The sequence below is a fragment of the Cibotium barometz genome, chromosome 44 (genome assembly GCF_041138505.1).
Source record: "Cibotium barometz isolate CiBa-2024 chromosome 44, ASM4113850v1, whole genome shotgun sequence".
NCBI classification, from domain to species: Eukaryota; Viridiplantae; Streptophyta; class Polypodiopsida; order Cyatheales; family Cibotiaceae; genus Cibotium; species Cibotium barometz.
The window spans coordinates 11,530,647-11,557,649 of record NC_141089.1 but is presented as its reverse complement, the minus strand read 5'-3'; the positions used below and the strand labels follow the sequence as shown (position 1 = coordinate 11,557,649).

Here is a 27,003-nt window from a genome sequence, read left to right as displayed (position 1 = left end):
TGGCTCCGTTCTCTCAGTCCTTTCCTGATGGCCAATTGGCATTCCAATTCTTGAATCCTTGAGTCTTTGGTCGACAAAAGGTCAGAGATGGCAGCCTCACGTACCATTCTAGCAATGTCCAGCTCTTCATATCTTCTGGTTTCTTGCAGACGCTTCCAGTGCATTAGCATCTTCAATCTTCTTTAGTTGCTCCTCTGAGTTTCTCAACTACTGATTGATATGGTCAAGATCTTGCTTGTGGCTGGCCAAACGATCCATTTCCAAAGATCTTATGGTGATTACCTCATTTAAAGCTTTAATTTTCTCTGCATGGGCTTTGTTTAATTGTTCCCTTTCAGTTTGAAGGTTAATTGTTTTTTGTTCGACTGCTGCTACTGCAGCCCTGGCTTCAATTAGGTTAGCGATTTTCTTTATAAACCCTTCTTCTTTGACTTGGAGTGTTGCATGAGCTTCTTTAAGATGCTGTGTATGTTAGCCTTCTTTTTCTCTAGTATTTGCGACCTCTTTTTGAAGTTGCTCCTTGGCTTGTTCGACTTGTGCCTTCAGGCCTCTGTTCTCTTTGATCCTTTAAACTACGATTTTTCTTAGAATTTGGTTGTGCCCTTCTAACACTTGGTATCTTGCATCTTGTCCTTTCGCTGCTTTCAAGCCTTTGAGGATGACTTCTTTGTGTGTAGCATCGGCTGTAGCCATTTGCTCCTTAAGCTTTTGCACTTGGTATGTAGCTTCCTGTATTTGCTTCCATAGGGCGACATTCCTGTCATGGAGCATGTGAGAAGTACGTAAGTGATAGCACCATACCCTTTTCTCTCTTGTTCCTAGATAGAAGTGCTTGTGGAGGCTGTGCCTTTTGTTTCGCTGAATGATAATTGTAACAAGTTGTTGAGGCCCTCCATTGTCTCATGTAAGAAGCGATCGGCCTCTAAGTAATGCAAGAAAGAATGGTCATTTATTAGGCCTTCATCCTGTTGTTTCTTGCTTGGGCTTGTAGGTTCTTCTATTCTCTTTCTTTTCTCAACTTCTTAGTTTTTCGTTGTGGCCTCTGGATTTGCAAATGTAGCCTCTTCATTTCTTTTGCTAACATTTTTTTGCAGTACTACTTCCTCTGGGGCCTTCTCTGCACCAATCTCCATTGAAGTTGGTTGATATGAGAGAATAGAGTTGTAGAGTGGTGAGAGGTTCTTGAATGCCATTTGCACCGAGCTAGGAGGGGGCGTGTGAAGAGGTAACTCTGAAGCTGTGCTTACTGGTATATCAGGAAGTTTCATTCCTCGTGCCTCTTGCTGCTCTAGCACCTGCTGATATGATGTAATATAATTGCTGAAATTATGCCCCTCATCTTTTTGTCTTTCTTTTTCCGCTTCCCCTTCCTCAGTGTTAAAACCCTAAGATCTCTCTAGATAATTATTATGCATAAACATGCATAAATCAGGCATAAACTCATCCACCCAACCACCCCCGAGCCCAAGGGATGCACACATGAAATATAATGAAATACATCATACCTCTACCTTGATGTCCCATACCATCAAGAGGTATAACTCCAATCCAATAGCATGTAGCTATAGTGTGAAATGGTAGGTGAGTAGATATGATCCTCTACACAAGAGAGCATAACATAGCCTTGGCCTCATAAGCCCCAAGCCTCCCTTGAGTGTGCCCCATGTCCCTATTATATAGGAGAGCCCTCAAATGACTCTTGACTCTCCATTTCCCATGTGTGACCCTTGGATGCCTGACCCTAACCTTAACCCTTAAGGCATGCTCCACTAGAGCTTGTTCCCATGCTCACAAGCCTAATGTGGGTTAGCCTCCTAGTATATGCCTGTTGAGTATTTAGGTAGTTAGAGCTAGCTAATTGTACAACCTCTTAAATAACTAGAGTTTTCACGACATAGCATGCAGGATCTTCTCACGATTGCAAAACATGTGAAATAAAAGAGGAGGATTTGGAGGCCTAATGTATGTTTTGGGAATGCATTAATGAAGTGATGGCCAACCATGGTTGTGAGAGGGCAGATTTCTATGGTTTCATGGCAGACGAGGCTCATGCTAACTGGAATGCACTTCGGGAATGCATTAATGAAGTGATGGCCAACCATGGTTGTGAGAGGGCAGATTTCTATGGTTTCATGGCAGACGAGGCTCATGCTAACTGGAATGCACTTCGGTATGTGTTCAATGGTGGAAAAAACATCTTGAGAGATAAGGAGAGGTCTTGCCTATTTCATTTAGGAGCAGAGCATGGTTTCCCACACAACAAAGTATGTGTGTGTTACGAATCAAGGAGAGCACAAAGCAATGTGCGAGAAGTGGCATATGGCTCCTACCAGTAGTGAAGCTGCATTAGTGGAGGCTCGATTGATATGTTGGCGCAATGGATAGGAATTTGTCAGCAAATGGACTCTTGGTTGAGATGGTGGGCAGTGCGCATACCATATTGGGGTTCAGTCAGGACAACGATAGAGAGAAGTAATGATGGTCCAAATACCCCCAAGGACAAACCTAGCAGAAAGCAAGCATGGAAGTTGGCTCGTAGGGGAAGGATATAGATGCAAGATTTCTCTTTACGATGCATGTACTACCGATTTGGCAAATGCAATTTTGCAAAGCACAAAGGCAGTCTCTTACTCTCAAGGCAAGCACAGAGGGAGAGGCCCAAGCTTAGAGAAACTAAAAGAATGGTGCTCTACAAGCCCAACCCAAGTGGTCAGAATAGTTAATTAGGCAACTGAAGGAACACCCATATATAAAGAGCCTACCCCTCTGAATGGTGACAAAGAAAGTGCATGTTACAAGATACCATCAACTGTGGCAACAATTAATATTGGTGATGAGGCCACTATAAAACCTGGAGTTTTACATAGTTTCCTTTAAATACTTTGAACCTTAGTCTTTCACACGTGAGATTTTAGGCGACAACATTTTGGAACTTCTTTATAGATGTAACTATCTTGAATCGTGCATTATGCACAGTTTTACTAACTGAATTCTGGATGTCTCTGCAATTGTCTTGCTGTTCTGTAGGTTTGTCTAATGTTTCAAGAGTTTTTTTCTTGATATACTATAATGCTAAATTATGTATCTTATGATGAAGATAGTTGGTTTGTGTTTATCTTTATGACCTGAAATGATGATGGTGATGTGTGGGAAGTGTTTGAAGCTTATTTCCTATAATGTTAGATGTCTATGTGTCATAATTATTAGGGGCTAAGTTTAGCCTCAACACTTTTGGTGATCCTGCTGTTTCTCATGCTTAGTATCTTTCTCTATGTGGGAGGGAGAAAGGGCTAGCAATTCAATGTAAGGCTAAAAAAGATGGATGAATGGCTCCATGAATTTAGCAATTAGGTTACTAAGGAAGAGGAATATATAGCCTATGCAGAAGTATTTCTAAGGGAGCAATTTCCTCATTTGCCTGTGGATGTGATTTAGCTTGTACGGGCAATCGTTTGGAAAACACAGAGGAAAAACTTTCTTCCATTTGGAATAGTGAATGGTCCAAGTGAGGCTCAAAGGTTTCTAGAGAACTATTATTACCATCAGTTTCATCACAGGTGTCGATATTATGGGTCCAAATGTAGATGAGTGAGGAAGAAGAAAATTTCAGAAGACCTATTCATAGGTATGGCACACAGTTTATGAGTAGGTTGGGTGAAAGATTATCATCTCTGGCAGAGGATCCAAATGAAGGAATCAATCCACCTAGTTCACCAATAATGGAGGACTTGGATGAAGACATCATTCCCCCTGAATCTGTAGGAAAGGAGGAAACAGCATCACCAAATGCTGAAATTACTAGGAGAGTGGCAAGGCTTCTTGGCACAAGAGCACTGCTCAATTGCTAAGGGCAAAGAGATCTTTGGATTTCAATCCATTACCACAGTTACCTCCCAAAAGAAGAAGAAGACCACCAATCATGCATGCAAATCCTCCACCGCCTGGTGCCCCAACAAACCCCAAGGTTGGCCCAACCAAATTTAGCAGCTCAAAGAAAGCTAATGCTGATAGCCATGGTTAGATTGAAACCAGATGGCAGGCTAGTGGTTTTGGGATGTACCCGGATGAAGTGAAGAAGGAACACTTTGTTGCTACATTGGAAGGTCGTGTAGTGGGATGGTTAGCATTTCCCAAACTATAATGCTCTCAAAGAAGGGTGGAAGATTATGCCCAAAAATTTAAAAATTTGTACAACAGGTTATTGGGGCAAATCTGAGGCCAACTCCTAAATAGTTAGGAGACTCTTTTTGCAAGGGCAAAGAACAAGACTTCAAAGTTCTATGGCAGGAAGAGACATTCAGAATTGAAATGACTTTAATGACCTAGTGAATACAGCACTTAGGGTAGAAAGGAGATTAGGACTGTCTTCAAAAAAGAAGAAGCAATCACAAGACTCTGATGGAGAAGATGATGAAGATTTTGATGAAGAAAATAGTGATTCAAAGGATGAGGAAGATAACTCTGACATCTCGGCGGATGATGAGGATTGGAGTGAGAAGAAAAAGAAAACAAAGAAGAACAAGAGGAAGCAAGAAATCAAGAAGAAAGACAAAAAAGAAGAACAAGAGGAAGCAAGAAATCAAGAAGAAAGACAACAAGAAAATCAAAACATTTAAGGAGAATGATTTGGAGAAGAAGATTCTTGACAAGATTAAAGTCTTGGGAATGGCACAAGTGGAGGAGGGATCCAGGCCATATCATGAGATCTGCCAAAAGAAAGGTCATATTACAGCTAATTGTTGGTATAATCCACAGCACAGGGGGAGAGTTCCACCCCACATTGTTTAGATGAATTAGCAAGAAAATCCTCAAGCCAATCAGGTTGGAGTTGAGCAGAATAGGAGGGCTGTTAGTCCTCCAAGGAGAAATCAGGTTGGAGTTGAGCAGAATAGGAGGGCTGTTAGTCCTCCAAGGAGAAATCAGGTTGGAGTTGAGCAGAATAGGAGGGCTGTTAGTCCTCCAAGGAGAAATCAAAACCCAAATCAGTGTCAACCTATGAATCAAAATCAAAACCCTCCAATGGGGTAATCAAGATCCTTAGTGGGGAGGTCAGCATAAGAATTTCAGAACATAAATATGAACTGTAATTATTGTGGCTTGCCAGGGCATAGGTAGGGTCCAAGCTGTGAGCTTTGGTGTAAGCACATAAATGAAAGGGGAATTCCCAATTGTCAGATACAATGAAAGGTAGGAAGGGAATTAGAATCAATAGAATCATCCCCCTGCTCAATTGAATGCAGTAATGTTGGAAGAGATTAATGAAGAACCAGAAGGACAAGCAAAGCATGGGGAAAGTGACCAGAAAATACATTGGAAGTGTGATTGTATACACAATGCATGAAAATTGAAGATGTGCAGGATGTGGATTCGATGGCAATTACTAGGTCAAAAAATTAGGGTAGCAAGAAGTCCCCTGAAGTTTCAGCTAAGGAGGAGGATCCCATTGAATGGGAAGCTCAGAAGAGAATTAGAATAGGAGTCATAAAGGAGTTAAGCAAAGTTCAGGGAAGATAAGAGGAGTAGCCTATTATACCAATGTTACCTCTCAGGATGTGGCTGCATTGCCTATATATCAAAAAAGTGGGTTGGAAATAAAGCAAGAGTCTACCCCAAATGAAGAAGGCTTATTTTAGGCTTTAATGAAAGCTCAATTGCATTTAACTCTAGAACAAGTTTTGAGCTTGGTGCCAGCATTTCAGGAAAAGCTTATGGCAAAGTGGAAGGTTGTCAATGTGTTAACAGTTCAGAAAGATGATGCAGGGGTTCCACCAAAACCATCCCAAGTGGAGGATGTTGATTACAGAGTCCCTGTGCTGGATGTTAAACTTGGAAACTTTAACATTAAGGGAGCCTTATTGGATGGAGGTTCAAGTGTCAATATCCTTCGAGAATCAGTTTGTAAGAAATTGGGGATTTTTGAATTTGATGATGCACCCTTTCAGGTGAAAATGGCAGATCAAAGGAGGGTACAACCTCTGGGAATTGTCACAGGTTAGAATTTGCAGGTTGCTGGACTAAATTTTGTTGTCCTGAAACTTGAGGAATCAGAAAATCATTATCTCATGATTCTGGGAAGACCCTGGTTGAGAGCTGCCAAAGTGAAGCAGGATTGGGGAGCTGATCAGATTGTGATAAGGAGAGGCAAGAAGAAGGTCAAATTGGACATGGTTTCCAAGAAGACCATACCTATGGCTTTTAGGCCATTGCTTGTGGAAACAATCAATATGATACCAGAACTATAGGAGGATGAGCAAGAAGAATTTTTGAAGAGCAATCCATCAGTGGTGCTTGTTTTTAAGGTGGATGTTGAGTAGATTGTGCAGCAGTATGTGTTTCAGAAGGAGTACCAGCCAGGAAAAACTCCAATTATGTCAAATCAGGAATTGGATCAGGAAGAGATTGTATCAAATCACGATGAGGAAAGAGTAGAAAATACAAAGGAAGGAATTGAAGCTATGATACAAGCTGAAAAAGCTTTTGAAGAACATATGTCAAAGACATCAAGGGTCAAAGAGGATGATTTGTAGGATTTAAATTTGGGAACATAGGAGGACCCAAGAAATGTAAAAATCAGTATAAATCTGAAAGGACAGTTTAAGGAAGATCTTAAAAGCCTTTTGTTGGAATTCACGCATATTTTTGCATGGCATTATATAGATATGAAAGGAGTGGATCCAAAATTTTGCCAGCACAAGATCAATTTGAAAAGGATGATGTACCTGTAGTTCAATAAAGATATAGGATGAACCCAAATTTTGCCAAACAAGTAAAGGAGGAGATTGATAAGCTTTTGAGAGTGGGCTTTATATATCATGTACATGCAGTTACTTGGTTGTCACACCAATTGTGGTGATTCCTAAAAAGAATGGAAAGATCAAGGTCTGTGTGGATTACAAAAAGCTGAATGCAGCAACCATCACATATCCTTTTCCACTACCATTTTGTGACACTTTGCTTGATTCAGTTGCAGGACATAAGATATATAGTTTTCTTAATAGCTAGTGGATACAATCAAATTTTGATGGCACATGAAGACAAGGATAAGACATCTTTTGTGATAGAATGGGGAGTCTTTGCCAGTAATGTGATGACATTTGGCCTGAAAATTGTTCCTCCTACATTTCAGAAATAGGTACAGCATGTGTTTGCACCATTTCTCTTTCATGAGAGTTTTTATGGATGATTTCAGTGTGTTTGGAAAAATGGTGGATCATATCAACCATCTCAGGATGTGCTTTGAGAAATGCAGAATGTCAAGATTGGCATTGAATCCATCTAAGTTTGCATTTGCAGAGTAAGCAGAGGAATTTTGTTGGGATATGTTATTTCAAAGGATGGGATGGAGATTGATTCAAGGAAAGTTCAAGCAATACATGATGCTGTACCACCAAAGAATGTGAAGTAGCTAGGAAGATTCATTAGACAAGTCAAGCGGCATAACAAGTTTTTGAGATACCTCTCCCATGTTTGTCAACCTTTAACAAGATTAACAAAGAAGAAGGTGGCTTTTGTATGGGGGGAAGAACAAGAAAAATCATTCAGGCTACTAAAAAAGATATTGGTAGTGGCACCAATTTTACAGCCTCCTGATTGGAATCTCGAATTTCATATTTTTGTTGATGTATCTCACATTGCAGTGGGAGCCTTGGTGCAGGAGAAAATCAAAGGTTGGTTTAGACCAATATACTATGCAAGTAGAGTGTTGGCTACTACAGAGCAAAATTATTCAATAACAGAAAGGGAGGCATTTGGAATGATCTATGCTTTGAAGAAGTTTAGACATTATCTTCTAGCAAATAAGGTGATTTTTCATGTGGATCACCAAGCCCTTCTGTACATGGTCAACAAACCACAGTTGTCAGGAAGAATGCCAAGGTGGGTACTTCTCTTGCAAGAGTTTGATTACAGTGTGGTTCATACTCCTAGGAGAAGTCATATGGTTGCAGATTATCTTAGCAGATTGGAAACAAGAGAGAAACCACATGGAATATCAAATGACTTTCTTGATTCTGATATATTTCAGGTTCAGACTTTGGAAATGGAAAATTGGTATGATCACATGATGACTTTTCTGACAGATGGAATGTTTCCTGAATCAATGAGCAAAGACAAAAGAAAGAAATTGGCTCTTGAAAGTAGGTCATTTATGGTTATTGTAGGAGTTCTCTATAAGAGAGGAATAAATCAAGTGATAAAGAAGGTGTGTGCCTGATTTTGAGCAATCAGCTATATTGAAAGAAGCACATGAAGGGTTGGCTGGAGGTCATTTTTTTGGAGAGATAACAGGAAGAAATTTTTTTCAAGCTGGACTGTGGTGGCCATCTATTCTGAAGGATGCTCATGAATTTGTTAGACAATGTATTCAGTGTCAGAGAGAGGGAAAGCTAACCCAAGCAGAGAGAATGCCTCATCAACTTGTTTTATCATTAGAACCATTAGAGAAATGGGGGATGGATTTTGTGGGGCCAATAAAACGTACAGAAAGGTTTACAGGCAATAGATACATTCTGGTTTAGATACATTCTGGTTGACAGATTATTGTACCGAATGGGTGGAAGTAGTAGCATGGAAGGATAATAAGGCAACAAGTGTTGCAAAATTTTTGTACAAATACATTATGACCAGATTTGGATGTCCTATTGAGCTTGTTTCAAATCAAGGAGGGCATTTTCTTAACAAGGTAATCAAAAAGCTCACAACATTACATTTAATTATGCATAAGAAATCAACAGTGTATTATTCAGCTCTGCTGTTGAAAGTTCAAACAAAATTCTTTTGAAGATTCTCAAGAAGATTATGTCAGATAATAGAAGAGATTGGGATCAAAAATTAGATTCTGCATTGTGGGCATTCCGGACAGCATTTAACGTGCATATAGGGTTAACTCCATTCAAGCTTGTGTATGGTTTGGAAGCTATGGTGCCTATGGAGTTTTTGGTACCTAGTCTCAGAGTAGCAGTAACATACAAGATCTCACCCGAAGAATCATTGGATTACAGATTGGAAAAACTTTTGGAGTTGGAGCAAGATAAAATACAATCATCCTACATTTCAGAAGTGATTCAGAAAAGAAGACAGGCTTGGGTTAATAGGAATATAAAATTCAAGCTGTTCAAGGAGGGAGTTCTGGCCATGCTGTATAATTCAAAGTTAGAGGGAAGCTGAAATTGAGGTATGTGGGCCCATTTTTTATTAATCAGGTATTAGGTATTAGGTCAGGGCACTTTCTTGCCGTCTGACTTGTCAGGAAATCAGTTTCAAAAACCAATTAATGGTTTTAGGCTTAATAAATTTTTTGGTATTAGGTCAGGTATTAGGTCAGGGCACTTTCTTACCGTCTGACTTGTCAGGAAATCAGTTTCAAAAACCAATTAATGGTTTTAGGCTTAATAAATTTTTTGGGCCTAGTCCAGTTGAAAGGGAAATTGGTTTCTACCTAATAATTCTAGTCAATATGATGAAGAATGTCCTATATAAAGGGGGATTGGTTTCTACCTAATAATTCCAGTCGGTATGATGAAGAATGTCCTATATAAAGGGGGAGAAGATTTCATTAAGGATTCAATGAGGTGAAATCATACACAACTCCAGTTAATCATAGTGTGGAGCATTCTCGACGCGACATCTACACATATAACTTGGATAAAAAGGTGAGCGACATGCAAAAGCATTTTCTAAGCCTAGACAAAGAAATCACATAAGCTTTCATGGACCTTTCCAAGCAGAAAAGTATGGTGAGTAGAAGCCCATGCGTTAAGGAAATGCCACTCAGAGATGATAGTTCATATGCTCCTTCAGAGGATGAAGCTTTATATGTTGAGGAGCTGAGCGTTAAGGGGGAGACATCTGCTGGTATTCTAGATTCTAAGGTAAATATGGACCTTACAGTATCAAACAATAGAGTGTGGTTGTTGCAGATTGTAGGATTACTAGATTTTGCTTCTTTACCCCCTAGGAATCATGGAGGGACAATGACCAAGCAAAGCAGCAGTTTAAGTTTTTACAAGCGAGTGCTGGATTTGTTTCTTCCAATGAATTTCTCTCTGTGGAGTTGGTGTCCTATGTCTTTAATCTGTCCATGGAAGGTGAGATGTGTTTTGACATAGCATCATTGAAAGCATTATATAGAAGGAGTTTGGGGCACCTGAAACAACAAGGAAGTATTATGTTATCAAGAAGGTCCAGGATCCAGAGAGAAGGCTTCAGCTAGAATAGTTTTTAGAGAATGTCTAGTTGTTGATCAAGTCAAAATACATGTCGGACAAGGACTATGCATATTTGCATACTGTAGAGAAGGGTAAGACTGTAGCATGGGCACACATTCTGCATTAGAAAATCATGTCAGAAATCAGGGAAAAGGAAAAAAAACCCCCCTCAAGGAATGATAGAAAGTGAGGAAGAGGGCAACACATATATATACTCCCAAATGAGTTGGCCGCTGCCTCCTAGTCTCCTACATGACCTGAAAATAGGTAAAAACTCCTAAAAAAGGGTGGGCAACCCACATTAAAGACCCATAAAATATGGAAAAAATATGAGAAAAATAGGGGAAAATATGGGGAACGCCCGCCAGAGCATGGAAGTGGCCCCATAGACACTAGAAAAGCCACCAAAATAGGCGATGATATATGCTAACATCCCCTCTTAGGTCCTTGGGATGGCTTAAGACCCAAGGAGCTACCATGAACATTGAGAGTTGAGTGAGATAATCCTTTGGTGAATAAGTTTGCAATGTTGTCCTCAGTAGGACAATATTCAAGGATAATGTCTCCCTCCAAGATTTGCTCCCACACAAAGTGGTATTAGATCTCTATATACTTGGTCTGTGCATGAAATATCAAATTCTTAGCAATAGCCAAGAAACTATGGTTGATGCATGAGATAAGGGCAGGTTGTTGCTGTGTCGAAAGCCAATCTCCTCAAGTAGCCACCGAACAAGCCACTCGATACTCTACCTCAGTTGATAAAAGCGCCATCGTAGGCTACTTTTACTCGTCCATGAAATGGCTCCATATCCAAGAGTAAAGCAATACCTTGTAGTAGATAGTTGGGAATCCGCATCTCGAGCCCAGCTGGAGTCGCTCCAGCCATGTAAAGTGGCCCCCTCTCCATAGAAAATGCCAAAATCCTTGGTACCTTTCAAGTATTGCAAATGCAGAGTGCTGGTTGCCAATGAGTATCGAAAGGTGCCTACATGAAAGCATTTAGAGTTCCCACCACAAATGCACAATCAAGCTGTGTGTTGAGTAACCAAATCAAGGAACCAACAGATTTCTTGTACAAAAGTGTATCCCCACCAAAACGAGATTAGACCTAGAAGAGGAAAGTTTGATGCCATGATCCATGGGGGAAGTGATGGTCTTACATTTCGTCAACTTGAAAGCCTCTAGCAGCTTTGTAACACACCGTTGCTGAGAAATGAATATGCCATCTGAGCACTGAAAAATCTCCAATCTAAGAAAGAAGTGAAGCAACCCAAGATTTGTCATCTCAAATTCCTGAGGGCGGCCTTTATCTAAGCAATGTGTGCTGCATGGCTACATGTGATGATAAAGTCATCCACATAGAGAATGATAAGAGTATACAACACTTTCTAGGGATAAATGTAGAGATTTGGATCAGTCGACCGCTTGAAACCCTTCTGTTGAGAGAAAGCATCAATCTTCTCATACCAAGCCTTGGGGGCTTGTTTCAAACCATATAAGGCCTTTTTTCAGCATGTAGACCATACATTTGGAGGCATGAACTTGAAATCATGTGGGCTTTTCCACATAAACTTCCTCCTTTAGCTCCCCATTAGGAACGCTGACTCGACATCCATCTAAAGGATGGGCCAATGAGAGTGTGCAACAAGAGCAAGAACTGTCCATATGGTTGCCACATCCAAGCAGTCGGGTGCAAAGGTATCATCAAAATCCATGCCACTTTTCTAAGAATAGCATTTGGCCATAAGCCTAGCCTTGTGCTTATCCAGAGTCCCATCTGATTTGTACTTGGTCTTATAAACCCACTTGACATGAATCACCTTCCACTTTGTCGATATAGGAACCAACTCCCAAGTTTGATTCCGCTCAATAGAATCAGGCTCCACTTCCATTGCTTGCTTCCAAGTCTCAGTTTGGAAAGTGTGTCCCCAATATAAGTAGGTTCCTCAATGCATATATTGGAAAGTGTGTCCCCAATATAAGTAGGTTCCTCAATGCATAATTGACACATAGTTCTCTTGAGATGATGTTATGGTAAACCTCTCCGATTGACGGGGACCCTTGTTGGAGGTGAAGGAAACCGTGTTACCCTTGAGTCCCACAATGTTTGGTACAACCAACTGGGAATACGAGATGCCCCCTTAGAAGTCAAAATCGACTTTTGAGATATAGCTTGTTGTGGAGCATCCATTGAAATCTCCTCTTCGGATCAATGTCAGATGATTCCTTTGCCTGAGGTGCTTGAGGACGTGCCGAGTCAAGTCAAGGAAGAGGAACAGGAGGATCCAACAAGGAACCAACGAGAGGCTGAGTCAAATCAGCCCTTCAAGATGAAGAGGCCCCCTTTGTAATGGAAGATGAAGTCTCATCAACCACCACATCTCTACTAACGATGATCTTCGAGGTTGTAGAATTGTAGAGCCGATAACCTTTGGATTCTGAGCTATAACCAACCAAAATATGAGGCCTGGACTTAGCATCCATTGTCACCTTCAAGTACATGAACAAATGCATTTGACCCAAAACCCGAAAGTGGAAAATTGTGGGTTTTCTTTCGAGGTAGGCCCAAAAAGGGGGCTTACCTTGGAATAGCAGTAGTAGGGGACCGATTGAGAATATAAACAACAGTAGAGCACAAAGCTTTTGAGGAAGACTCCGATGTTCCAACATTGTTTGAGCTATCTTAATCACCGTTTGGTTCTTCCGCTCCACAACGCCGTTCTTTGAGGAGTACATGTGTTGGCAAACTCTCCGTTGAATGCCATGTAGCTCACAATATTGGTTAAACTGGCATGGTTAAACTCGCCTCCTGTGTTGGCTCGTAATGTCAAGACAGAGTGTCCCGACTGTTTCTCCACCGAGGTTCTCCATGTTTGGAATTTGTCAAAAATTTCATATGTGGATTTGAGAAAATAGTCCCAAGTATACTTGCTAAAATCATCAACCAAGATAAAAACGTAACTAGCAGAACCAAGAGACGGAGTGTGCATCGGGCCACACAATCCGCATGAACCAGCTCCAGAGGTACCATTATAGCCTTCTTTGGAAAGGCCTCTTGATCTTTCCCTTTGAGGCAAGAGTGATAAGGGCCCTCACGTGTTCCAACATATGGCAATCCATCCACCAGCTGCTCCCGAAAAGCCTTCTGCAAGGCCTCCAAATAAAGATGTCCAAATCTAGCATGCTAAAGATTGCGTGTATGGGTACTTGTGTGAGAATAAAGAGCCGTGAGTTTAAAGAGGCCATGGTCCTCGATGCCTTGCCAAAGGATCTTGTCAGTGGGATGATCCCGAATGATCACAGAGTCCTCCATAAATTCTACCTTAGTGTCCAATTTGCAAATCTCATGTATAAAAAGGAGATGAAATCCTAGATCTGGCACATATAGCACTCTCGAGGTGTACTTCCTTCCATTGCCGTCTAGACTGAGGGGCATTGTCCCTTCGCCAAGAGAATGGGGACAATACAGTTATCTCCAATGGAACTCAACTGCAGCGTTGCTACAATTCATCAAGCCAATCCTTGCACCACTGTTCAAAATCCACTTAGGAGAGTTTGATTGCCAGAAGAATTATAGGTCGAAGACCCCTTTCGCCAGCTTTGCATCTTTGGAGTCCTTAGAAGGAGGTGCCCTACCGAGAGTCTCTTCTAGGCAACATGTGCATGGGTATCCTATTTGATGCGAGCGATGATTGAGGGTTGAGAGTTTAGAAGAATGAATGACCGAGCATGGGCATTAAGTAGATCCCATAAAGCAGCTTCATGTGTAAGGGCATCCCTCGTATCCTCATCCTTTGCGGTATCCGGGTTGGGTCGGAGGATCGGTTGAGTGATGAATCCCAAAAGATCATAAGTCTCCAAGACTACTTCCACCACCATGACAATTCAGATGTCGTAGTTTGTGCCATCCAGCTTAGCACCTGAAGGAAAAGTCGGAAGAGTGGGTATCTGAATCGCCTAAGGTTGGATGAGTGCCATGATGTACCTCCTTTGAAAAACGAAGCCACCAAAACAACCCAAGAGCTACTCTTTGCACTTGTAGTAGGGAGGGTGGGTGGACTAGAGAGGAGAAAAAAACATAGAAAATGTAGATCTACCCCTCTGAAGAAGAAAATGTAGGTATGAACCACTGTGCGAACAGCCATCGAGTTTGTGTGAAACCGTAGAAAATCAGCTCCAATCAGCCTCTAATTAGTGATTCCAAGTCTAGATGTCTCTAGGCTTTGATACCATGTCAAAGGGCAGCGGAAAGATGTAGACGAATGACAAAAACGCTGAAGCTCCAAGAGAGAGATGAGAGAAAATAATAGAACGCTGATGCACTAATCCTCAAGAAAGAGTGAATACAACTAGCCCGTAGTAGGCGAGGAGTGGACTCCGTAGGTAGAGGGTTGAAGGTGCTCACCGAAGTGATCAAGAATGATCAAGGAACGATAGAAAGTGAGGAAGAGGGAAGCACATGCATATACTCCTAAATGAACTGGCCGACTGCCTCCTAGTCTCCTACACGACCTAAATATAGGTGAAATCTCCGTAGTAAAAAGGGTGGGCAACCCACACCAAAGGCCCATAAAATAGAGGAAAACTATGGGAAAATAGGGGGATTGCCCGAGCATGGAAATGGCCCCTTGTAGACACGAGAAAAGATGCTAACAAATGTTCTGGATTCTGGGGCGATGCCTAAACACCTAGGCTTTTAAGAGGATTGTTTGGAACCGTCGATTCCTTGGGCGGTGTAGATTGTGCAACAGAAGGAAGCCCTAAGTTTCGTCAATAAAAAGCCCGGTTGCGAGGTTTGGTGTGCAAGCTTAAGCCTGCAGACTGGAATGGTGGAAGTGACGAGAACTACTTGATCATGATGCGTCTGAAACATTACCATGTGGTTGTCACAAGAGGCTGTTTCTGATCCACCCTTCCGTTGATCCTCGCCTGCGTTGCCCTCCCTGTTTGTTAGATCTCTATTCTACCAAGGTTGGTTTCGCATCCTCAGGCTGATCCTTCTTATCTCTATAAATCGAGAAGATTTCTCTGCAGATTCTTTGGATTCAGGTGTTTCTGTTTAAGTCCTGTAAAAAGCCAACATTTTCATTTTATGGGCTGCGATCTGTGTAGCTTACCGAGTAGAGCATCCCATGTTTACTTTCGTGGTGCTTTACAAGTTTGAGGATTAAGAGAGAGAAAAGAGGGATTTTGAGAGTGATTATAATTCATATTTGAGTTGTTTAACTGAGTTGTAGAAAAAGCTGATGTAATTTTTCTTTAGGATTTGCAACAGTCTCTATTTCATGCTGGTAGGTAGCCTGTGAAGTGCAAAATTCTCTTACTGGATATGGTAGGTAACCTGTGAAGTGTAAAATTCTCTTATTGGATATGGGTGAATGCAGGCAACAAAGGTCATCATTTCATTGACTTTTTTAAGCATTAATTATTACATACTAAATAAGTTGTGAGACCTTATACAGAAAAGATAAGTAGGTAACCTGTAAAGTGTAAAATTCTCTTATTGGATACGGGTGAATGCAGGCAAGAAAGGTCATCATTTCATTGACTTTTTCAAGCATTAATTATTACATATTAAATATGTTGAGACCTTATATAGAAAAGATAAGGGTGAATGCATGCAAACAGACAGGGCATTTCCTTGACTAGGGCAAGGAAGATCATCATTTCAATGACTTTTTCAAGTATTAATTATTATAGAGCAAATAAGTTGTGAGACCTTAAATAGAAAGGACACAGGAAAACAACATTTTGGTGTCCTATTTGATGTCTTCACCCATTCAAACATCTTGGAGGGTCAAATGTAATGTGCAGTTCTTTCCACGAAGAGTTGTGGTGGTGTTCAATATGTAGACACATATGACCCTATCAAATATTTTACTATGCTTCAGTATGGTTTAAGTTTATAACCATGTGTAGGTTTCCTCAAACATAACTATTAACTCCTTTAAGTATATAAAGACTATCCTTAGTAGCTTTATTAGTCTCACCATGTATGCTAGTATAGAACTACCTACAATCATGCTGATAAACTACCTACAATCATGCTGATAAACTTACTGATTTTGCAACAAGATGTGCAAAATGGCAAAGTAGACATGATCAAAACTATTAGTGGAGAGGATACAACCCTCTACCAACACTTGGATGGATAGAAGAGAGTGGGTGCTTTTTACTTATGAGAGTACTCTGGACATGGAATGCTTATTCTCACATAGTGTTGGAGCTATGAGTGATTGGAGCTTGGGATGTGTACCACTTTGCACTCTTTAATAGAGTGTAAATATATATCATGGCTATGCGGAATTTGAGTGGACATGTTAAGAAAATATGTACTGAAAGAGTTTGAATGGCATGGGTAAGCTGAATATAAGTGGATATTCTAAGAATGTGGACGTGCAAAGAAAGTAACGGTGAAATATAGAGGAGTAGGATTCAAGGTTTTACTTGAATTCATCTACTTCAATGCATTCTCTAATCATCGGTCTCTTTTTGTGGCTCAGTGAGGGACAAACGATGTACACCAAATTTTCATAGAACCATCAAACAGTGTTGTGGCTTAGTAAGTTTTAGCAAAAATGTTTTGCAACTTGGTTTTCCTTGTGAGGATCTAAAGTAAATGATATGAAATTAAGATGAGATTAAGAAGAGTCATTTAAATATATTGAACATTTCAAGGACATCAATAGATTGCACCTAGTAGGAGATGAAATAATATTTGTATGAGCATTAATCTTTGATAGGGATCGGGAGTTGTTCACAAGAAAGGTGTTTGAAGGCCAATCTTTTAAAGGCCTTATATTAGTTGTTAGATCTACAAAGCATTGTGGCTTAATTAAAAGATCAAAATTTTTCTTGTAAGAAAGCCCCAATGAAAGCTTATTACTTCTTTGGTATGATGGAAAATGCAATGAGAACATTCATGTTGAAATTATGATTTTATTTTCTGTTTTCTTTGAATTTGTCCTTGTTCTTGTGTAGTATTGTTGCTCTTGTATTTGTCTATCTATTACTTCTTTGGTATGATGGAAAATGCAATGAGAACATTCATGTTGAAATTATGATTTTATTTTCTGTTTTCTTTGAATTTGTCCTTGTTCTTGTGTAGTATTGTTGCTCTTGTATTTGTCTATCTATTCTTCACTCTTGTTGAATTTATTTTTGCTCTTGTGTTGTATTGTACCTCTTGTAAATGTCTTTATACTTTAGATTATCATTTAAAAAAGCTTCAGCAAATAAAGTTGACTTTCCAATTGCATAATGGTTCATTTCTCCTATGAAGTTAAGCTCCAAATAGTAAAAATTGTGGTCTATCTAGTGCAAAGGTAAAAGTATCTTGGATGTTAATTTATTTAACAGTTTTAAACTCTTTCTTTCATCAATTGTGGCTTGTATTTCTTCCATTAGCTAGTAGATCTTAATTTGGCTATATGCATTGACTTGTTGATGATGACCATGCATTTTTATATGCCTTGCACAAGGTTCTATTTATAGTTCTTTACTAGGTTGCATTAATTTAACTTCACACTAAAATGGTTCATATCGCTTGTTAACCATTGGTAACATGTCACTTTTGATCTCACCAATCATGTTGGTGGCATAGATGCAAAGCTGTTTTCTTGGTCTCAATTGTATCTACAAAAGTTGACCTTGATATCTCAATATCTCTCTCGAGCATAAACTTAATTTATACTCCAAGTGATTTTGAAGTTTCTTTGTATCCACAATGTGTTTGTGAGGATGTGAGTTGCATGATTGTATATGTTGACATGTATCTAATTCACATCACTTATTAGAATCTTTTTTCTCACAAAGTGATAATGCTTTGTCCTAGCATGATAAATTGGGTTTCTTGCCAATTGAATGCTACTTAGGTTGTGGCAAATAAATGATAATAGTCTTAGTTATGGACTCATCTATATTTACCAATAGCTTCTACTACCAAGCTACCTCGCATGTTGCCATAGTAGTGTCCTTGTATGTAGTCTCTGTACTCGATAAAGCAATAATTGGTTGCTTCTTGATGCTCTAGCTAAAAAGCAACACTTTCAAAAGAAAACATGAAGTTGCTATAAGATTTCTTGTTTGAGACTATTATCCTAATTTACAATTGTACTTCCATGTACTCATATGAAAGACACTCTAGTAAGTCCATAGTGTACTTTGGACATTATATACTTGAGTATTCTCCTAGTTGCCTCCAAGGGTGGCTTTGTTGGGACTTGCCTAAATTGACTCACCAATCCAACCCTAGAGCTTAAGTTTTGCTTGGTCATGTATATCAAACTCCCTAGGGTCTTTTGAAAGATCACTTATATATGTAGTCAACTTTTTGTTTTACTTCAATGGCATTAAGATTGGCTTGCAACTTGTCTCCATACTTGGACATCATGTCCAAAGCATATTCCTTCATGTGATCTTATTTCCTCTCTGTACTAGTGAAATATCATGGCTCACCTAAATTCTTCAATTCAAACTTTCTTTGTTGTGGATATATAAAATCCAATAGTAACAAGGTCTTATCCTATGTTGTTTGACCATGCTCTAGATGCTTGTGTCAAGCCATATAAGGCTTTATATAACCTGTAAACAAACTCCAAGTGTGGCTTTGTTGGGGCTTATCTAAATTGACTCACCAACCCAACAACATAGCTTAAGTTTGGCTTGGTCATGTATTTTAAACTCTTTACAATTTGTCTATGTATAGTAGGGCCTTTCAAAAGATCACTTATATCTGCAGTCAATTTTTTGTTTTTCTTCAATGGCACTAAGATTGGCTTACAACTTATCCACGTACTTGGACATCATGTCCAAAGCATATCCCATCATGTGGTCTTATTTTCTCTATACTTGTGAAATATAATAGCTCAGCTAAATCCTTCACTTCGAACTTTCTCCTAAGAATCATCTTCATCTTATGAACACACCATTAGTGTCCCTTGTGGCAATCAAGTCATCAACATTAATATCTAGAATAATGTCCTATTAGTTTTTTCTACTTGAATTTAAAAATCTACTGTGGATATATAAAATCCAATAGTGACAAGATAAGATAGCTATCAGTTTTTCTAACTTGAAGTGAAAAATGTACTACGGATATATAAAATCCAATAGTCCTCATATCTTTGTGGTTACACTATTTAGACCTCCTCTTGTAAATTGCCATGTAGAAATTGTATTCTTTTCATCCATCTGATAAAAAGGCCATTTCTTAGTTATAGCCATAGTAATGATTTCTCTTATTGTTGCCGTTTCTAGTAATCACATTGAAAGTCTCCTCATAATTAATGTCATAGGTATGTGCTTATTTCTTGGCTACCAATCTTGCCTTGTACTTACTCATAGACCTACCTGGATTTTGCTTTACTTTATAGATCCACTTGCATCTAATTTTCTTCTTTTCCTTAAGTAATGATACTAACTTTCATGTCTCATTTGTATCCAATGTAGCCATCTCTTCATCCATAAAATCTTTTCAATGTTTATGTTCACGTGTCTTCTCAAAACATGTGGGCTCTATTGCTTGTATTGCTTTGATCATATAAGCATAATGATAGATTGTATATCCATTATATCTTAACTTGTGCATTGGATATCTTGTCTTCGTAGACTTGTATACACTTGGATCACTATTGGGTGTTGTCAACATTGCTTTGGCTCTTTATACATCAGGTGTAACAATAGCTAAGATTTCAAACTCCTCATCAAGGCTATGTTATGAGTCACTATCGTGTAGAAATATTAGATATGATGAAATCCTGATCACCCTTCTCTTTTCTCTTTTGTGATACATTGATTTGTTGAGTTTTTAGCACCTTTAGTACTACCAAATAATGTGCTAGAATTCTTGGCATTTTATCTCAACCTTTTTGTATTTTGTACAAGGTTTCATTTTCAAGAAATGGAAGTACAAGCACTTGCACACATCTTAAGTCCTCTTTATGAGTACAAGTCTTAATATTGTAACCTAATTGTACTTGAGTCTAATGCATCATTATGAGTGCACTTAAGTACTATCCACTGTAGGTTTAAGTAATCATGTGTGATTAGTATGTGCTTAGTGTGTCATCAGGCTAATTAGCTTCTTGTAGGAGGTACCATGAATTTTAACATGATATCAGAGCCTCCCTCTCTCCTTAGAGCTTCTCTTAATCACTTCATTTAATTAATTTTAGCTCATTAGTATGTTTAAGTCACTAATAATTACTCATTAATCACAAGCTTATCTCTTCTTCTTTCTTTGTGGCTAGATTTTGAACTCTTCATTCTCCCAATCTCCTACACCATTGCCCAAGATACTTTAGAAGGTTGTTCCTTAGGTTATTGCTAAGCTATAGTTTGGAGGAATCACACGAAATCGTCGCCAATAAGTTGAAAATTGTAAAAATGCACCACTTGGTCTTTTGCTCCATTCGTCGCCGGTGTTCACAACTAGGCCAAGTCCTCTTAGATGAGTTTAGGAATCATATGAGCTGTCCACAGCTCAAGTTTGGTGCCATTGTGTGAGTCACATCAAGCAAAAACACAGCTAGCTGCTTTAGGTCAAATCTGGGAAGAAGGAAACTTTATGGGGAAGGAAACTTTATGGGGACTACTTCGACCACCAAGTATGAAAAGACCCCCAGAGATCAGCTCTTCTAAAGAGAAAGGAGACAACCACCACCACTATCCTAGCCATCTGTTGTAAAAGAGGGGTCACCATATGAGTAGACACCCATCTTATTATCTTGCTTGTGTGTATCTACCCAACCACTTGAGAGTAGCTAGTTGAGCACCCAGGGGGAGTAATGAATGTTGCAACTCATACTCAACCACCTTAGAGTAGCCAGTTGAGCATAGAGGGGGGTAATGACTATTGTAACTCACATTTGACAACCTTGAGTAGCGAAGAGATATGGCACCAAGGAGGGGGGTGTTAGAGAAGTGTGGTACTATAGAGCACATTTAGAGGCAGGGAGTGAGGAGATATGGCACCAAGGAGGGGGGTGTTGAGAAGTGTGGTACTATAGAGCACATTTAGAGACAGGGAGTGAGGAGGAAGCCATATAGCAAAAGTGGATTATTCCACATGTAAGGACCAAGCACAGATGTACTCTTCCCATATAAAAGGGGTCATTTTCAAGCAATGGAAGTACATGTACTTGCATATGTCTCAAGTCTCTCTATGAGTATAAGTCTTAATCTTGTAGCCTAATCGTGCTTGAGTTTAATGCATACACTCATCATTATGAGTGCACTTAGATACCATCCACTATAGGTTTAAGTTAATCATGTGTGATTAGTATGTACTTAGTGTGTCATTAGACTAATTAGCTTCTTGTAGGAGGTACCATGAATCTTAACACACCTTCCTAGTATGGTCATCTTTGATTGATACGTAATAGCGGCATCCTTTGATTGATAACGTCTTTGTTGATCTCTAAAAATCAAAATACACTATATCCAATGGCATTTGACTCACATTCCTATCATGTGAAAATTCATGCTTAGGTTGTTTTTCCAATTGGTATGCTTCACATATCTTGTGTATCTATCTACTTTGAACTTTGCAAACTTGTAATAATGTTGTGGATTTACATATTTTTCAGCTTGTGAATAGTGACAAATCAATACGTCTTATGCTAAATGTCAATGTTTGCAATCACATATATACCATGTGCAAATATTGTACTCTTCACTTTAGGCATGTTTACAGCCAATGTAAACATTTTACCAATTCTATTATCATTTGCAACCACGTAGCATTGATGATTAAAATCTTATATATAATAGCCATGTGGATAATAATCCTTTGCTACACCGTAACAAGGGGCGGCTCTAGATGTGACAGTGCACCTTACTATTGTTCCTACTTGTTACTCTTGCTTAGCAGCTAGTTAGAGAGATTTGCTTCCAAATCAAAGGGAAAGAGATGGAGTTACACTTTACCTATGTAGTACCACTTCTTTGCTTGCCTTTTCTTGCCTCTTGAGCTTTCATAAGAATCGACGTTGTGATACCATGAGAAAAATATGGGGAAGAGGGTGAACTTGAGCGCCAGAGAGCAAACACACACATACCAGAGTAGACAAGCACACAAGAGAGATAGATGGTTGAATTTCATCTATTGTCTTCTCTTCTCTACAACCATAGCCTAAAGATAAGGGGAAGTACTTGCCTACTATAATATATAAAGATCGGCCCATAGTGTGAAATTGACTACATGAGTTGGCGCTATAACTATGCTATAACTTTGATACACCAAAGTGGCTCACATAATCGTGTAAACCACTGGCAACATATCCATATCGCCTATAATCTTATTAACCATGCAGCATAAGTGCAGAGTTGTCATCTTGGCATGTCATCCATATTTGCACTAGTTGAGCTTGATATCTCAACATTAGATACAAAGAAGACTTATCGATGAAGCAAATTTAGGCATGTGGCTCCAAAATGTTGTAGCACAATGTCTCCTCCATTTCACTACCGCCAGAAGTTCTACTCCATTGGATATCATGTCAAGAGACTTCTAAAATTTGTCTCAAGCTTATATATACTTTGTAGACTATGTTGAAAAAATTACCAACCTAGCCATGGACAAGGACCCAATTAAGCACCTCGACTCTTTTGAATTTTTACATGATTTAACATAAACACCTTTATATCACGTTTCTATTTATATAACTTTTGGCTTTTACCTTAATATGATAAGTAAATATAAACATTTATGATATATATGAAAATTCACAGGTCTCGTATCAATATGAAATGGATATGTATTTAAAAGTTGTATCTATGTGGAAATTTTCATGTGACATATCTATATGAAGAAATGGATATGTATTCAAAAGTGACATGCATTAAAAATCGATGTGGTATATTGTCTTTGTCTTGTATTCAAGATTCACAAGTGATACTCTAATTTCAAGTGCACTTGTGTTTATGATATTATGACACATTGTGTTTGTATTATTATGTTAACTTGATGCATGCTTGTGTGGGCTATGTGACCATAATAGTGAGTACTAGATAACAAACCAAGGAGACTATTCTCCGGGTTATGGAGTCAATTTGAGGGTCTAGATGCCTCCTCCCTTAAGCTATCACCACCAAGAGGTTGTCTTTCTTCTTACAAAAGGACTCGCATTCCTCTCTACTCTTGAGAGACGGTGACTGAATACAAGTAATTTGCGGATCATCAATGCCTATGGATTATTGGACACCATTAGGTGGAGAAGAAGGTGGTGAAATAGACTAGTTAGCCAAGGATGAATTCTAGTGGAATTTTTTTTAGTAGATGTGGTTGGATGACAAGGGTTTTTGAGTTGCCTAAATTTCTAACTTGAAGTAGAGATCTTGTGCATGGAGAGAGTAACTGTCTCTTAGCTGATGTTAAACATATGAAGGCTAATATCACTTATGGTCAGCTTTTGCAGGCAGCAACTAAATTCTACAATGGCATAAGCTTGCAAGTGTTATTAGAATTAGATTTAAAATACCACAGGCTATTGTAGTTCAACTGTTATATTGCCTATTGTGGATGTTTAGGTTCATGGTAGGAAGGTTAGCAAGGTTTACATTGGTGGGAGAGTCCACATGTGTGTCATAACTGAAGGGGCTATGTGTGATAGGGCAGTCTATTTTTAGCATGAAGATGGCCAATAGTTTAAAAGTGAAGTGTCTTGGCGTGGTCAAAGATATGTAGTTGAATGTTCTTGGGCAAAACGTAGTGATTGATATGCATGTGATGCCAGTAGGGGTTAGGGCATATCCCATCATTTTGGGAAGACCAGGGCTGATTGCTATGAAGTCAAGACAGGACTGGTACATGGGTTGTATTGACTTGTTTTTACTGACAGGCCTAAAGAGAAGAGGATAAGGTATGATTTGAAGATAGGCTAGATTTTGGAGTTCAGAGAGGTTGGAAATGGATATAGGGGCTAATTCAACCTCTTTTGAACTATGATGCTTATTCTACAAGATCTTCAAATGAAATTGATGATGACATAGAATTAGATCAAAGCTTGTTAGAGTTGAATGTGGACATGTGTGGGGTACATAGGTTAAAGGGGCTTGTATGGCGGCTGGTCATATGGTTGAACAAGATTGTGTTCAAGATATAGAGCCCAATAATGTACCGAAATTAAGCTGATGGAGATGCTTGCAACCTGAGTAGTGAGGAAAAAGAGCAGTATGGGGCTTTATTTGACCGATATCCAAAGTTGTTTTCCAAGGATTACAGTAAAATGAGGGGAACTTCAAGTGTAGTTCATGAGATAAAGCTGAAAGAAGGTGAAAAACTAGTGGCTCAGAAGCTAAGGAGGCTAGGTATTCTTTAGAAACAGGTTTTGGAGATAGAAGTCACCAAATTTTTTGCGAGCTGGTTTTATATACCCAGGTGATGATGCAGAGTGGGTTTCTCCTATAGTCATTGTACCTAAGAAGGGTAATAAATGGAGTGTTTGTGTGGATTATAAACCTCTTAATGCAACCACAAAGAGGCATCACTATCCTCTCCCATTCCAGGAAAAGATATTAGACCAAGTTATAGGGCATGAGAGGTATTCACTCCATGATGGATTTAGTGGGTATTTTGAGATTAGAATAGCCCAAGAAGACCAAAAAAAGACCGATTTAATCACTACATATGCCAATTTTCAAAGTTGGATGGATAGGGTTCTTGGCTCATATCTTGGATCCTTTGTTAGAATTTTTATGGATGATTTTTGTGTTTATAGTCACAGATGGATACATGTGGAGAGGCTGGACATAGTGTTTAAAAGGCTTGATGAAGATGGAGCCCAACTCAATCCGGCTAAGTGCAAACTAGCAAGAGCTAGGGTAGTACTCTTGGGTCATGAAGTGAGTGAGAATGGCATAGCTCCAAATCCTACAAAAGTGGGAAGTTTGTTGCAGATCGATAGCCCAAAAATATCCAGGGAGCTTATAAGTTTTGTCCAAAAACTCAGGTATTTGTCTAGGTCTTTTTGTATGCTTTGCAGAGCATGTTTACCCTTTACAGAAGGCTAGTCAATGGGATCCCTTTATGTGGAGTCAAGTGGAAGAAAATTCCTTTGAGAACATTAAGGATATGCTTTCCACTTCTTCTTATCATGATGCCCCCAGATTGGAGCCAGGCATTCTATTTGAGCCTTAGTGTTGGAAAGCATGCGGTAGGGGCAATACTTATGCAAAAAGGCACAAAGCAGTCATACATGAGGCATGTCTACTACATTAGTAGGACAATGGGTGAGATAGAGAGGTCATGGCCTGAGGTTGAAGGTTGAAATCTTATTTTATTTTAAGATCTTTTGTAGTACTTACCTCTTGTACTAAAACATTTTAGCAATACACACTTTGAAAGGGTATTCCTAGGGTGGAAAGGGCAAATGTGAACCACCCTTGACCTTGACCAGCAACCACACTTGCCGTGCATGGCACGACGCCTGCTATAATTGATACTATGGGTTTCATTTTATTATTAGTCTATCTTAACGAAAGAGTATTCGAATGTTTTTGTATTAGGTGGAAAGGGCGAATGTGAACCACCCTTGACCTTGACCAGCAACAACCACACTTGGCGTGCATGGCACGATGCTTGCTATAATTGATACTATGTGTTTCATTTTATTATTAGTCTATCTTAACGAAAGATTATTCGAATGTTTTTGTATTAGGTGGTGGAGAAATTGTGTATGGCATCGAGTATGTATTCTTGAGCACACGTTGGACACATGGGTGTAGTCCAAGAGAGGGGATACAAGCTTGTACCTTGAGGATTGGATCGATGAGTTACGGGGCAAGGAGACATGGACATCTTTCCCATGGTGGCTAGACTACCCCAAAGGAGAGTTTCCTTAAAGCAGATCTGAGGAGTTTCAGAGTAAGTAACATTGTATATGGTAGCATTTCTATATGAACTTTGAAGTTTGTAATAGTATTTTATAGTTGTTATATGGGTTGGACATAAGAAGTCACCTACCACCATTGAGTAGTAACCCAAGGAGAAGGGCAAGAAGCCGGCCATAGACACGTCTCCATCATCTCACAGTCCCATGATAGAAACGCCCAAAAGGATGACACAGGCAGAGTGGGAAGGGGAAGATGATGCTAAGGAGAGCACCCTTGATGATGTTGAGGATGATGCTAAGGAGAGCACCCTTGATGATGTTGAGGATGATGAGAGCATTGATTGGTAGGAGTTCCATGGAGGGGGTGATGAAGAGACGATTCCAGATGGTGAGAGTGAAGAGCAAGGGGCTTGAGTCCAAAGGAAGATGACATAGACCTATTGGGATTTAGTTAGTGTAGTCAACATCTTTTTGTTTTAGCACAAGTTCATTATTTGAACATTGGGAATAACATTTCTTCTTACTATCAAAATGCAAACTTTAATTCAGGAGTGGTGGACCCTCTCCACTTGCGGTCTAAACTCCAACAATGATCACCTTTGTCTCAGGATTTTGGGTAGAGAAAACACAGGTATGATCTCTCCCCCATGCCAATTATTCAACCCATTCATCACGGCGGCTAAATAGTGTGAAAAAATCTTATATGTTGTGGTGCTCTCGGAATCTTGCACTTTTGCAACGATTCATGGGATTGTTGGGACGAGGATGGGAACCATGGATGACTATGATAGCCTTAGAGGCCTATGCTTAGTGTGGGTAATTTTACCTATAAATCTTGCTCTCTCGAAGTTGGAGCATGTAGTTCCCCGATGGAATGTGTTTAGGGAGGTGAGTGGAAGAGTGGATTGTACTCATTTTAGATTTTAAGTGAACCACCATGAATTCCCTAATGTAGTTACATGTGT

General features: G+C 39.4%; 1 long non-coding RNA gene across 1 annotated transcript; it reads left to right on the top strand.

Moving 5' to 3' along the window:
* The first annotated feature begins 14,848 nt into the window (after nt 1–14,848).
* Nucleotides 14,849–17,070, top strand: LOC147612960 (uncharacterized). The gene is made up of 2 exons (XR_015263303.1): nt 14,849–15,176; nt 16,709–17,070. It is a non-coding gene; the product is annotated as an uncharacterized LOC147612960 (long non-coding RNA).
* Nucleotides 17,071–27,003: the final 9,933 nt, after the last annotated feature.